Raw genomic sequence first — 12,987 nt, 5'->3', positions numbered from 1 at the left:
TTTGATGGTTTTCTCTCTCTCTCTCTCTCTCTCTCTCCTCATCTTCTCCTATATTAATTCAATTTTAAAATAGCCACATTTCCAAATTCATGGTAGTCTCTCTCACTCTAATATATATATATATATATATATATAAAATGTTACGTATTGCCTCTTCACCATAAAGCAAAAGGTTGATGTAATGATTTACTCATGCGCCCCATGATACGTTTTTTTTGCTTACGTCTTCTTTGTGTTGCAAGGTCATCTCCAGCCTTCAATTGTTCCACAGATCCATGAGGATCTTGTTCGCAGAGAAAATGGGCTGCCTAACGGCTTCAATGTCACGCTATCTACTCCTTTATCAAAGGCCAAGCATCAAAACGAAAAGATCAACACGAAAAGAAGAAAAAGAAAAAGAAAAACTGCATTTTTGGTGAATTGTCCAAGGCAAAAGCTAGAAAAAGCTAGAGAGCAGAGACATTGGCTAGTGTGGCATGCTTGGACGACCCAATAAAGACGTTATTTATCATCTACGTTGCCTGCATCGGAGACGCAAGAACATGGTTTTTTTTTTTTTTTCCCAATATGCAGTAACATAATTCTAATTGTTAAAGGACGATATAATATTTATTTTAAGCGGGTACAAAACCTAAACAAATTGTGTTGCACGAACTCGTTGGAATAATTAATGTATTGCATGAACTCGTTGGATTTCACAGAATACTGAATGGCCACAGCATGTACAAAATTAGGAAAATCTTGTATCGATGGAGGGAACATTAGCTTTTCCCGAATACAACTTCATCATTGTCTGGCCTTTTGAAGGATAAAGCCACGGCACTCGTACTGATGCCGACTTGTAAAATTAACCTTAGACCTGATGTATGTAATCCGATGGCCATTCATCTGTATATGTGTTTATTGAAATTTGAAATATAAGAGAAATGCATCTGTTGATGGAAAACTGGTAGCAGGAGTTTTCTTAGATTCTCATTGTGTATCAATAAATATAACATATAGACGTATACTACCTGAGTTGGTCAGACATATGCAAGTGGCTCAGCACAAATTCAGCTCAAACTTTCATGATCGATCATGGCCACCAGTTCAGTAATGTATCTAGCAGTACTGTATCTAAGAATATGCTAACATATATATTTTGAAAATGGAGGAGTGCTGCTTGAAGAGGACCACCAACAAAGAATTGGTCGCTTCACAGCACGAGTGAAACAGTTAGTCCATGACCAGCAGAGTTAGAAGTGGGTCTGATGTGGAATAGTTACGCAGAATCACTTGCATCCAACACCGGTAACTGGTAAGTTATATTGATGGCAGCTCTCTAGCATACAATGCTCTTGAGCTAGAACATATATGGGCAGGGCAGAGCCAGAAATTTTTCATTAGAAAGGTGAATTATAGTTTCAAATTTTTGACAGGCGCTGAAATATAATATTTTAAAATTTTTATATAGGGCTTAACAAATTTTTGCCGAGGCCCCTGCCACCCCCTCGCTCTGCGCCTGTATAGCAGTGATTTTTTTTTTCTTTAAAAGTAGCCTTTAAGTTATTTCCGAACGGTTGGGAACTGATTCTTGGAATCATGTTTCTCATTTGATTTCCTGAATATTTTAAAACTTCTCATAAAGAAGGGTTTAGTGGTCGGTTTCAGTTTAGACAGGAGAGATTCAAAGTTACCCATACAATCAGGAACTTCCTCTGCAGTTGATTGCTTTGAGCCATGGATTTTGGATATCTTACACGAGGTTCTTCTTCTTGTTCAGGTACCAAAAATTTAGGACATTTCAGTGCTTCAGTTTTGTATTTTTATATTTGCTAAAAGAGTATATTTTGGCCGATTTTCTGAACAGGTGAGGTGAAGTTGACTTACTCAACATTGTCTGACTGGCATATGTAAATTAATTAATATGTGAACTTGGTACTGCTGAAGGGCAGGCCTTTCTTGATTGCTGAAGTTATTTGCTTACATGATATTTATGGTGTTGCGAATTATTTGTTTCTTATCCATTTTCTGGTGTTAAGTTGGATTTTGTGATTAATGTACATAGGGAACACCAACGTATCTAAAAGTTGTGAAAAATTCCATCAGCTGCGAGTTTCAGGCCCTTGAAAATTCCTTTTACTTGTTTGGTGGAGCCTTCTGGAGATGTTGGGTCATGTATCCATGGTCTATTTTTTTGCAAATTTATGTTCTTTGTTGCAAGTATTGGGAGTTTGATATTAAGTTTTACTCGTTTATGCCGCTTTTGGTGTAATAATGCCTACCTTTGGTGGTATTGGTTTATGTTTAAACTATTTTATCTAATATGCATCTTATGGTTCTTTTCTTTTCTCAACATCTGATAGAACCAAGTGTAGGCGGATGATGGTGAATCTCTCGACGTGAGTAACTACCTTTTTCTTTTTTTTGTACTTATTTTTCATCTGATATCACCTAATTAGTTCTGAATTTGTTGACATCCTTCACAGAAATGTAGTTTAAACTTATTACAATACGAAGGCTACGCTGGACATCTTTCTTAATATGGCTGAGCTTTGAAAGGCTTTTAGGGGTTTATTACGATACGAAACCATATTTTCTGTTGTCTTTACTTCTCTATCTTTGTTATCTGAGAAGAGGGCCTTGGATTGCTTGTGTGGTAATCATGATTTGGGAATCTTTATGGCTAATGTGAAGGTGCAGGTTCATATAAGACGGCCTTTTATTGGGGAAAAAGAAAAACAGACTATAGGTGACAAAAATCACTGGATATAGATAGATTTATAAGGCGATAAATTTCACCAATGTAGGTAGGGTCACCGGTAAATACTTTACCGGCGACTACACTTCATCGCTTATAGATTTCCATTGGGAAATCTTTTGTCTTTACAGACGGCTTTATGAATTGCATGGCCCTGAGGCTTTTGCCGATGGTTCAGGCCGTTGGCAGGACCCGACACATATTATTTGTGCCGTACCATGTCCCAGTCACATCTAACGGTCAATATAGTTCAAAAATGAGCATTGGATACCAGCCTTTGCTATAATTGGATGCTTCTGATACCTACTCTTCAAACCAGACCTTGTTCCATTTCATAAAATTAAAATTGAAAATGCAATCCAGTCTAACACAATTTTATACACATGCGGAGAAGATAATAGTAATGAGACGGAAAAATGGAAAACAAAGAGCAAAGAAAAAAGATGAGAGAATGAGTGGCAGAATATATATAATTTTATATATACATTCCAAATAGAAAATGATTGATTGGCTCAAATGGAAGTACCACATTCTAGCTAGTTGATTCCGATGGAAGCGTTTCTGACCCTACTATGACTGGAAGAATAGTCAAGCCTGTGTTCTCAATACCAAGAAATTTCTGACTCAAACTGAAATCTGATACATTGATGAGTTTTAAGAAAGTTCATGCACATGAATTCCTTTTCTTTGGGATTTGTCACATCACTCAAATGAATATTGGGTCCTGATATGCATCTGAGTCACTGCAAACAAAATTTGAACTCACTTTGTACTTCGTATTTGGCAATGCCTAATTTCCCCGCAAAGTTACGGAGATGTGGAAGCTTAGAAATCAATCGGTGACCTTAAACGCTGAGGGCTCTTTTTTTGAAAACGTCCGTTCGTCGTTCCGGTGGCAACAAGAACCCTTCCTTTTTTGGTTTTGATCATAAAAATAGCATTTTGTGGTGGTCAAAAAGATTGATACTTAGAAGTTTGACTGAAAGCATAAATTATTTCTAATCCCTTTTAGCTATAAAACAAAAGAATGTTGAATGCTCATTAATTTTGTTAGACCTGCTCCATTTCATCGAGCCAAACGAAAAAAGTGAAGCGAATCCACTTGATTTTTTTTGGGTCCAATTTTAGTTTGAATGGTTAATCTCCATTTCAAGTGTCACTTGACAAATGTCTCCGCCCCTACTCATGGCTCTTAATTGACTAGACGGCCCTGTTGCTGCTTTGGTTTTGGGTAGATTTGCTGGTTTTCTAGGACAACTCATTTTGCTCCTCTATCAACCTGTTTACTTCGCCAGCCTTAAAATTTTTCATTCTCCTCTATCAACCTGTTTACTTCGCCAGCCTTTAAATTTTTCATTCTCCTCTATCAACCTGTTTACTTCGCCAGCCTTTAAATTTTTCATTCTCCTCTATCAACCTGTTTACTTTTCATATTCAAATCATTGCCATTTGTTTTACTCAGAATAAGGTTGTAATGTTCATAAAACTGCATATTTTTGTTAAAAGAAAAGGGCATAATTTTAAAGGTTGTTTCAAAGGAAATTGGCTATGCATGATGAATCCATTTGTGCACTTTCAGTTTCTTTAGATAATCAACAAGTACGCAAAAATTTGAATGGAAGCAAACTTAAGGTATGGGCATAAGCGTTCGAGGAATTCTCACTTGAGGTACTGAGGATTTGATCCCTAGAGTTTGCAATACAAAGTCTCATAAATAAAACGATCAGGCACGAACGAGACAAGAGATTAGATGATGGTTTAGATCGCTCTTCTCTCAAGAGTTGCCAATATATTAGAGTCTCAGACTGTGCGAGTTATGGCCCCACCTTCTGAATCAGGGAAGAAAGAAAAGCAGAAAAGCAGGCAAAGTGACTGTGGAAAGGGAAAGAGAAAAGAAGACCTATGTCATTTCTAATGGAATAGCCCAAAGTAAAGAAGAACGCGCTTATAGCGGAACCTCAGGCCCACTAGCCAATTTGCCTCTAGTGAGATTGAGATTGGTTGTAAAAGCGAATTCGTGTTTTCCAATGATGAAAGGGAATGATCTGCCATAATAAAGCGGGAAAAGATCACGATCTAGTGACCACAAAACTGTCAGATATTTCCTTTGTTCCTCATAAGCGTTCTACACCGGAGCCAAAAGGAAAGTAAATTAACTAATAGTAGTAACACTTCCAAGAGTAAAGGATGGCAGATCAAGCAGCGTAACTTTCCACACTCTTGTTTTTACTTTTATATATATATATATACACACACACACACGCGCTTGGATCCAATAAAAAGGAAGCACTTATGTAACCTGTTTTCCAATTGTCTTTCCAATTATTTTTTTTATAAAATCTTGAATGATTTACGTTTTGAATTAGAAGCACACAAATTTTATGAACCATATGCAAGCTCTGAACATGGTGGCCTCCGCAATAAGTTTTGGATCATTCTTGGCTCCTTGAGAAAAGAGAGAGAGAGAGAGAGAGAGCGAGGGAATTGAATGTTTCAAAACCTACCACCAAAAATCAGACTGAAAGATCGTATTCTATAATAAATTTTCTTTGACTTGTATCACCGGAAGCATTAATGCTGTCGCAGTTGGTATGGGTGGCAGCTGGCCGTGCTGCAGCCAACTCATAATAAATAACTTAAGTTGCGTGGAACCGACTCCCAATCACATAAAATCTCGGCCCATCGGGATTGCTATTGGTAGATTTAATCGATTCAAGACGGATAACGATCGTCACTTGATCGTTGGAATGGAATCGCTGTAACCGCCATCTTCATGTCTTGATTTTTTGATACATTTTTTCGTTATTGTGAAGCATGCAGACTCTACCAACAAATAAATTATTAATGCAAAAACCCTCTCCTTGAACCCAATTCATATGAATTTTAGATTCATAAATTTGATAAAATAGCATGCTTTTGCTGTAGTTTATTAAATTAAGGACCTTACTTGAGGCTTAAGGTCTACATCCAAAAGATTTAAAGGGGGAATGAAGAAACGATTTGGTTTGATCTAATCTCAAATCCTGAAAATCTTAAAACTAGAATAAATCAAGTGCGAGGTCACCAAGACCTACTTGAATACAATGAAGATCTTGAAACACCAATGTGATCCAATACTGGCGATTAGCGTGGGATCCCCGAACGAGAACATGGCGCGATTGTATCGGTCAATGGTTTGAATCCAGTTTTATGATTGGCAGATCCAGGCCGACATTTATAACACTGGTTTTAGAAACGGAAGTGGTGAAAAAGATTTACGAGAAGGATGGAAAGGCATGCAAAAAAAAAAAATAAAAATACTAGGCCTTGTTGTGGGGACCCTGTGTAGCAGATGGTGGCGACAAGGCCCTGGCCTTTCACAAGGCAGGGTCACGGCCAAGGTATACGATGCTTCACTGCTTTGCTTTCCGAGGCCTCAATAAAGCAGCGGGGACAGCAACCTTCCCCTCCAACGCCCCCTTCCCCTCATCTTTCTCCACTCGGTTTTCTTCCAAGTCAACAAAGATCTCTCTTGGCAAACTCCCAAGAAAGAAATGCCAACCCTTCTGCCGCTGGCTGTCTTTAATCGTAAAAGATTCTTTTACTTGGGGGAAATTACCTGTGTATCCAAAGCGCCTCATGGTTGCTATATTTTTCAGTGAAAAGTAAATGCCCTCTTCGCCCCTCGCCGGCGTCTCCATTAAAAGAAGAGTCAAATTGAAGGAGGTGAAGAAGTTAATATTTCCAACTTGTTTTGTTGCTACAATTTGGTACGAGTCTGCCTAAACTTTAACCTATTTTCCTTCATCAGAAGAGTAACTGAAAAAACAACTAGCTCTTAATTTTCTTGACGACATTGGTCATTAGATACGATTCCATTGGAAATCTTGGAAAAGAGGTTTGGAGGAAAATGACCAAGGAAAAAGAAAACTTAGATGCCCAAATCGATTCTTCATGGCGTGAACATCTTATTAATAAGAACTGTTAGAAATCGACTGTCTAGGAATCAGAAAAACCATATTTTTTTGGTGATATTTCTGAAAGCATTTATGTGTTCTTGTCTGTGGGTGTGCTGTGTGTTATCTCTAATTAATGGAGTCAGTTGTCTCCAGTGTTTGTCTTTCTGACAAAGTTGAGACTTGCGCAAAAGTAAGTGTTGGAGCTGAATGATAGCAATTTACCTTGTAATGAGCGGCTTAGCCGCGACTCCTTGTCTCGTTGTTATTGTTTTTTGGCCAGAATAGACCTGTAGGTAATCATGTAAAGTAAGAGAACAAGAAAAAACAAAGAGAAAAGTTCGGCATGGAGCTTCCAAGTTTAAACTTTTCCGTTTGTTTTCTCTAGTTTAAAAATAACCATGCTGCTCTAACACATAAGTTGAGCATTACGGTCAATCATGAAGGTCAAAAAGTTGGCAGTTTCTTGACCAAGAGCACAAACCTATTTGCCCCGAAGCCCACGTAAGGGTTAATCTTAGAAAGACAAAAAATGATTGCACTATTCTCTCTCTGCGTTCAAACTTAATCAGGAGAGTTATCTTAGAAAGACAAAAATGGAAAAGGTTGTACTGTTGTCCTTTTCTATTCAAATTTTTCATACGGGTAATTTATATGAATTGAAGGGGCAGTGTTGTGGGGTTTGCTTCTTTTTCCCCTGCTTTTTCTGCCCTCGGACTGTTATAATTTGGTTCTCTCTCTCTTGTTCATCTTTTCATCAAACACTTTGTCGATTTCTTCGCCTTTCACTCATAATCCTGGAGGGCCTCCTGCGGTTCATGGATATCGATCCCACTCTGTCATATGGGGGCTGGATCGACTGTCTAGAAGCGCACCTCTGCATGGCAATTCCTCTAGTTGGGCTCATCTTGCTGCTTCTCCTGGCTCATCCTTCGGACCATCTATGCTCTCCCATGGCTTCTGCAACAAGGCCAGGCCCTTCAGATTCCGTGTCTACCACAGCCAGGCAAAACTCTTCAAGTTCTCAGCCCATGGCACTAAACCATCGTCACCATTCACCGTCATTGTCTCCTAGCCAGTATAATGCAACTGCCCATGAAGTTCCTAGTGGTGCCAACCCAATTTCGAATCGTTAAAGGAATCGTCATCATATCGGACATCAGCAATAACACTAACACCGACATCATCATCACCGCTGCGGTCTGTGGTGTCACTTGGAGCAACTTCATCATCTGCGTCAAGGTATGGAAAGACCTCTCTGAACCATAATTACCGGTTTGAAAAGTATTATTTTTGAGATCGGAAGAAGCAGAGCAGGGAGAAATCAAATTTAAAGCGAGAAAGCAAATTGGAGAAGGGAAGCAAAATTTCTGGTAACTATGGTCTAAATTATGAAGCCGTGAGTGGAGGATGGAATGAGTAGGTAGCTGCTGGCTCTCGCAGCACTTTGGTGAGTTTTTCTTTTTCTCCTACAGTTATGAACCGACTGACATATCTATCAAAGACGTGGACTGCTGCAACCCTAAGCACGAGAGACAGTGGGCTGCTGAAGTCTGCTAATCATGAAGGGTAGATCTTTAGCCATTCAAAGGCGAAATCTTAGTCCCTCGTCTCTCTAGCCAAGATCTGCAAGCATCCAACATCGTCATCATATTCAAAGGTCCAAAATTATCCCCATAATTAATTAGCAAATGCTGATGAAACCAAGTTTCATGACCTGTACAAACTGTAAGCGTTTGTCTCAGTGTTTTTTCTATTTGAGATTTGATTCTTTGGGAAACAATTGTGAGACTTTGCATCTTTCATTCTTTCATGAACAGGCGACCTTTTTTTTTTCATCACTCTCGCGCTCTGTCTCTCTTTTGCAGCTTTGCTTTTTACGACTCTGTGTGTAAAGCAAAGCAGGGGAGATAGGGATAGGTGTCTGGTTCAGGCTCCAGCATGTCAGATGTTGGATGTCCTCTCTGCGGCCATCTTTCATTGCCTTATTAATACATGAATGGACGTGGCTTTTGCTTTTATGTATACGTCCGCTGGTGCCTCTGCTCGCAATCAATCGGTATGTCAATTGTCAATCATGGAGCTCATGATCACTGTATCAACATTTAACTGTTCCTTCTCTTTTCTTTTCCGAGCTAACGCTGGCAGCAGTTACGCTCGAATTATATGATCCATGAACTTTCTTGCTTAATCCTGACCGCGTCTTCTCTAACACTCACGGCTGCGATTGAACGTAAACGAAGAGCCTAACATGAACTTCCCACTCTTTGTTCTTTTGCTTTTTCCGACAGAAAGGTAAAAAGATTAGTCCAAAAATGAAAGATGTGAGCTACCCTTTTTATGCTTTGGATCCTTCTTTCCGGCCAAATCGTTGATTTGGTGAATAATTAAATTTTTGATGCATTATGTCATCGTCTTTTACATTTTTTATATATGTTACACTTTATTTCCAATTAGAGGTAATCCAGTAAGAGTAATTTTTCAAGATAAACCCAGAGAAAGCTAAAACAGTAGGATGATAGTGGATTGTTCATATTCTTCTCTTTTCACCTGTTTTTCTTTCTTTTTAACCTGTTTCTATAGACTGCAATTGCATGTAAACTTATGTTGTTCTTCCAATTTCTTGATTAGCGGGCTGTATGCCTGTACATGTCATAAAATCTCTTGAGATCAAAGTCTTAAGAGAGCTCAGGAAGTAGATTGAGAAGGTTGAGATTATCCTCCATCTCTAACTTGACACCTCTTCTGCTTGTGTAGATGATGCGTGTGAAACTTTTTTGGTAATCCAGTTTCTTGATTAGCCGGCTATACGTGAAATCATTCACCGAAATAATACAACTAAAACGGCACCAAAGTTTCAAGAGATAAGACACATATGCTTCAGTTTTAAAATTTTTCGTTCAGCTGCTCTGGGATGTATGCGAAACTAGTTCACAACTCCTAGTGGTGTCAAATGATGGAAATTGTTTTGGAGATCAAGTCCCCATTATGTGTTTCGTTTACTTTCTACCTTGTTTGCTACGCTTTCAAGGCCGTCTAGGGTCCTTGCTTGAGCTCATCGAAACCAAAAGTGGACTTCCATTTTGGTCCTGCAAAATGTATGAGAGGGAGACGAAATTATGCGAAACACGTTAAAAACAAGCGAGTGGAAATTTGTGCTGTCGACTGAGTGTCAGGCTTCGACCAAGTGTAGAACTCATTGGATCTGAACAGCTCCAGTTGTTTCATCCGTTCCTCAAGGAAAGATTGAACGGTTAGAATCCGCAAAGGTTCCCTCTCTGTGGGATGGGAATCGTAAATTAAATAGCTTCCATTATTGGAGCGACGACCCAATTGTTATCTGGGCAGAATTTCAATCAATAATTTTGTAAAATCTTTTCTTTCAAGATATAGCTCGACAATATGGCACGCAGAATCACTTCCAAGGAAGATTACAGTAGGAAATTTTGAGGCAATTGTATTCATGATGGCCCTTCCACTAATATGAGGATTCTAAATACCATTTGCATCGATTGATGTTTCGTAACTGCTGACGAGAGATCATCCTTAGCGCAAGAAATTCCACAAGCATTGGTTTCAAATGAATGGAGATGGCTGTTGCGAACAGTGTTCAGATTCATGTAGCCTCGATTTGCGGAAAAGGACGCCAGTAGATGGCAGTGGCTGCGAGAAAGGTAGCAAGGGACCCATTATGGCGTCTGTCACCAATATGACACTGGTGTGCTTCTTTGCTGAAACTGCCGCAATTTTGCCCATTACTGCTATCCATCAGGAAAGCCTAATCTTAACTTCTAACACGAAATAGAATAGGTGCACGTAACGTGTTGTGGCAGGCTTCGGTCAACAGCATGTTGGTTCTTTGAATTCGAAGTTCTTGCTCTGCCTTATTTTGGAGATTTTTATTTTTTGAACGTTTTTTTTTTCCTGAAATTTTATAAAACGGTTACCTTTTATAGTTTTCTTAATAGGAGAATTTTATGAAATAGTGAACATAAAGGTTTGGATTAAACTTCCGCAAAGCCTGAGAAATTAAATAAGTTAGCTAAAACAGTAAGGACCAAATTTAAGAACAGACGATAATTCGCAGCTGACGTACGTCTATGCAAAGCTGTACAACTGGTAATTAAAAATAATGATGTCACTAAAAGAGGCTGCTACGTTCCTGCATTGAAACGAGCATCTTGGATTCCTCTTACAATTTGGGTGTTGAAAGCCGAGTGGGGTACCTGGTCAGGCTAGTTGCTGGTTTTAACCCTTTTCTCTTGTCCAAGCATGCTGATAAAGAAGGTATCATATTCCAGCATTCAAACGAGCGCCTTGGATTTCCCTTCCAATTTGTCCGTCAGCTCCACAAGGCTTGCGCACTTGATTGGACCAGCAGCGCTAGGCTGCCAGTAGCTGTTTTAGAGGGTACTGGGCCTCTGCTCTTATCAAAGCATGCTATGCCCATGAGAACCAAGAACGACACCGTCAAAAACTCAGTTTTATCTCAAGAACGACACCCACAAAAACTCAGTTTGTCTAACTTGATTTTGTGAAAACTAAGTCTCTTAATGAGTTTCTGGCAATCAATTATTGTGTTTGAGTGACACATCCTAATACAATTTCTTTTTTTTTTTTTGGGCCGCTGGTAGGTTGAAACTGCAGTTTTCTCAAACAAGTTTTTATATCACCCATCAAAAACATGGTTTTTAAAGCACCTAAAACGACCTTTCGAAGTTGTTTGACATTGAGGACAACATATTAGTATTCTAGGAATATGTCCTAAAATTTAAGTAGATTCATATAATATTTGTTTAGGTATTGTATAAATCTATTCTAATTTTAAAGCAATTCATGAAACACTCACATAGAGTTTCTAATAATAATCAGCCCTTTAAATGCAAGGGCAACCTCTCATATAATAATTAAAAAAATAGCATCACAATGAGCACTTCTATGCCAAAAGCAATGCCATTTACTTCTTCATGTGCAGATCTACCGTCCAAATTTAGAAAAAGAAAGAAAGCATTCACGAATTTGAATCTCTTTGGTTGGGTTTGTAGTAAATGATAACTAATAATGAAGCGCGTCGGGTCCACCAACAACTAGGGCCGCTGCACGGGCCTCGACCAACAAGGCAGGGGTTATCAAGGTTTGATTTGAGACATTTGAGTCTCAAATTCATCCCTGGCTTTATGGTTAGTTCAATTCGATGTTCTATGCTTGTGATTGATTAAGATATCCAACATTTGAACTTCTAGAGCTACAGTAATTTTTATTTTCTTGTTCCAATCATGCTTAGTGGTTAATGATCATTATTTTACTTGAAAACTAGCTACCTTGTAAGTTTTTATTCAACGCATTTTCCCACGTAATCTTTTAGAAAGGCAAACTGTTGATAGTTTGAACCTGAAGGACTGGAGGTCAGAAGAAGCTTGAATAAAGCAGGTTATATGTATATTATAAGGGGTTGGAAATGACTAAAATATCCATGGCGGTAATCCATAAAACTTCATGATAAAAATGAAACTAAAAGAAAGCTCCTCTTTTTGCACTTTAACACGAAGCCTTATTGCATGGGATAGAGGGTAAAGATGTACTTGCAAAATATTCGGAGGCAATGTTTTCGATGCATGGAATTGGCCGCTCATATATCGGCTAATCGGGTCAGCATCGGGCGAAACCAAAACATGTAATTAAGATAATAATAAAAAAAAATCAACTTTTTCCTAATTTAACACGGTTTAAAATTTCTGGCGCAGACCGGAATGCATCTGTATCATATTGATGCTGATATTCAAGGGCACTAATCGGATATAGTTGAACGCAAAATAATATTATTTGGTATCGTTGAAAAGTTCAACATAAAATCTGTTTATATTAAGTGCATTTTAGTTGTTTTATTTCATTATCTTAAATGCATCAGGGTTCATCGACGGATCATTATTTTTTAGTAAGTTACAATAGCTGAATGCATTTTTAAGTTCGTCTTATTATGGTTGATTTATTTGTGCTTGTTTCTCGGAAAAAAAATCTTGCCGCTTCCTCAAGAAATTATATATATTTCTTATTCATAAAGCATTTGTATATGAGTTATTTATAACTTTAAGTGGTCATTTATATTTTCACCACTAATCAGTACGCCAACATTTGACGGTCGCTTTGTAAATTTCTCTTGTATTATCAAAACATTTTAAATATCGTCAAACGTCGGTTGCCAGAGATTGTGGTTCCAGGCCAAGTTACTACTCAGATTGTTAGGACCCGATCCGTTAAAACTCTCATTTGAAGTTCCGACCCGAAAAGAGTGCGGGCGCCAACTCCCGCCTT

This window comes from Nymphaea colorata, chromosome 4 (assembly GCF_008831285.2).
Source record: "Nymphaea colorata isolate Beijing-Zhang1983 chromosome 4, ASM883128v2, whole genome shotgun sequence".
In the NCBI taxonomy this organism is placed as follows: Eukaryota; Viridiplantae; Streptophyta; class Magnoliopsida; order Nymphaeales; family Nymphaeaceae; genus Nymphaea; species Nymphaea colorata.
This window is presented reverse-complemented; position numbering follows the sequence as displayed.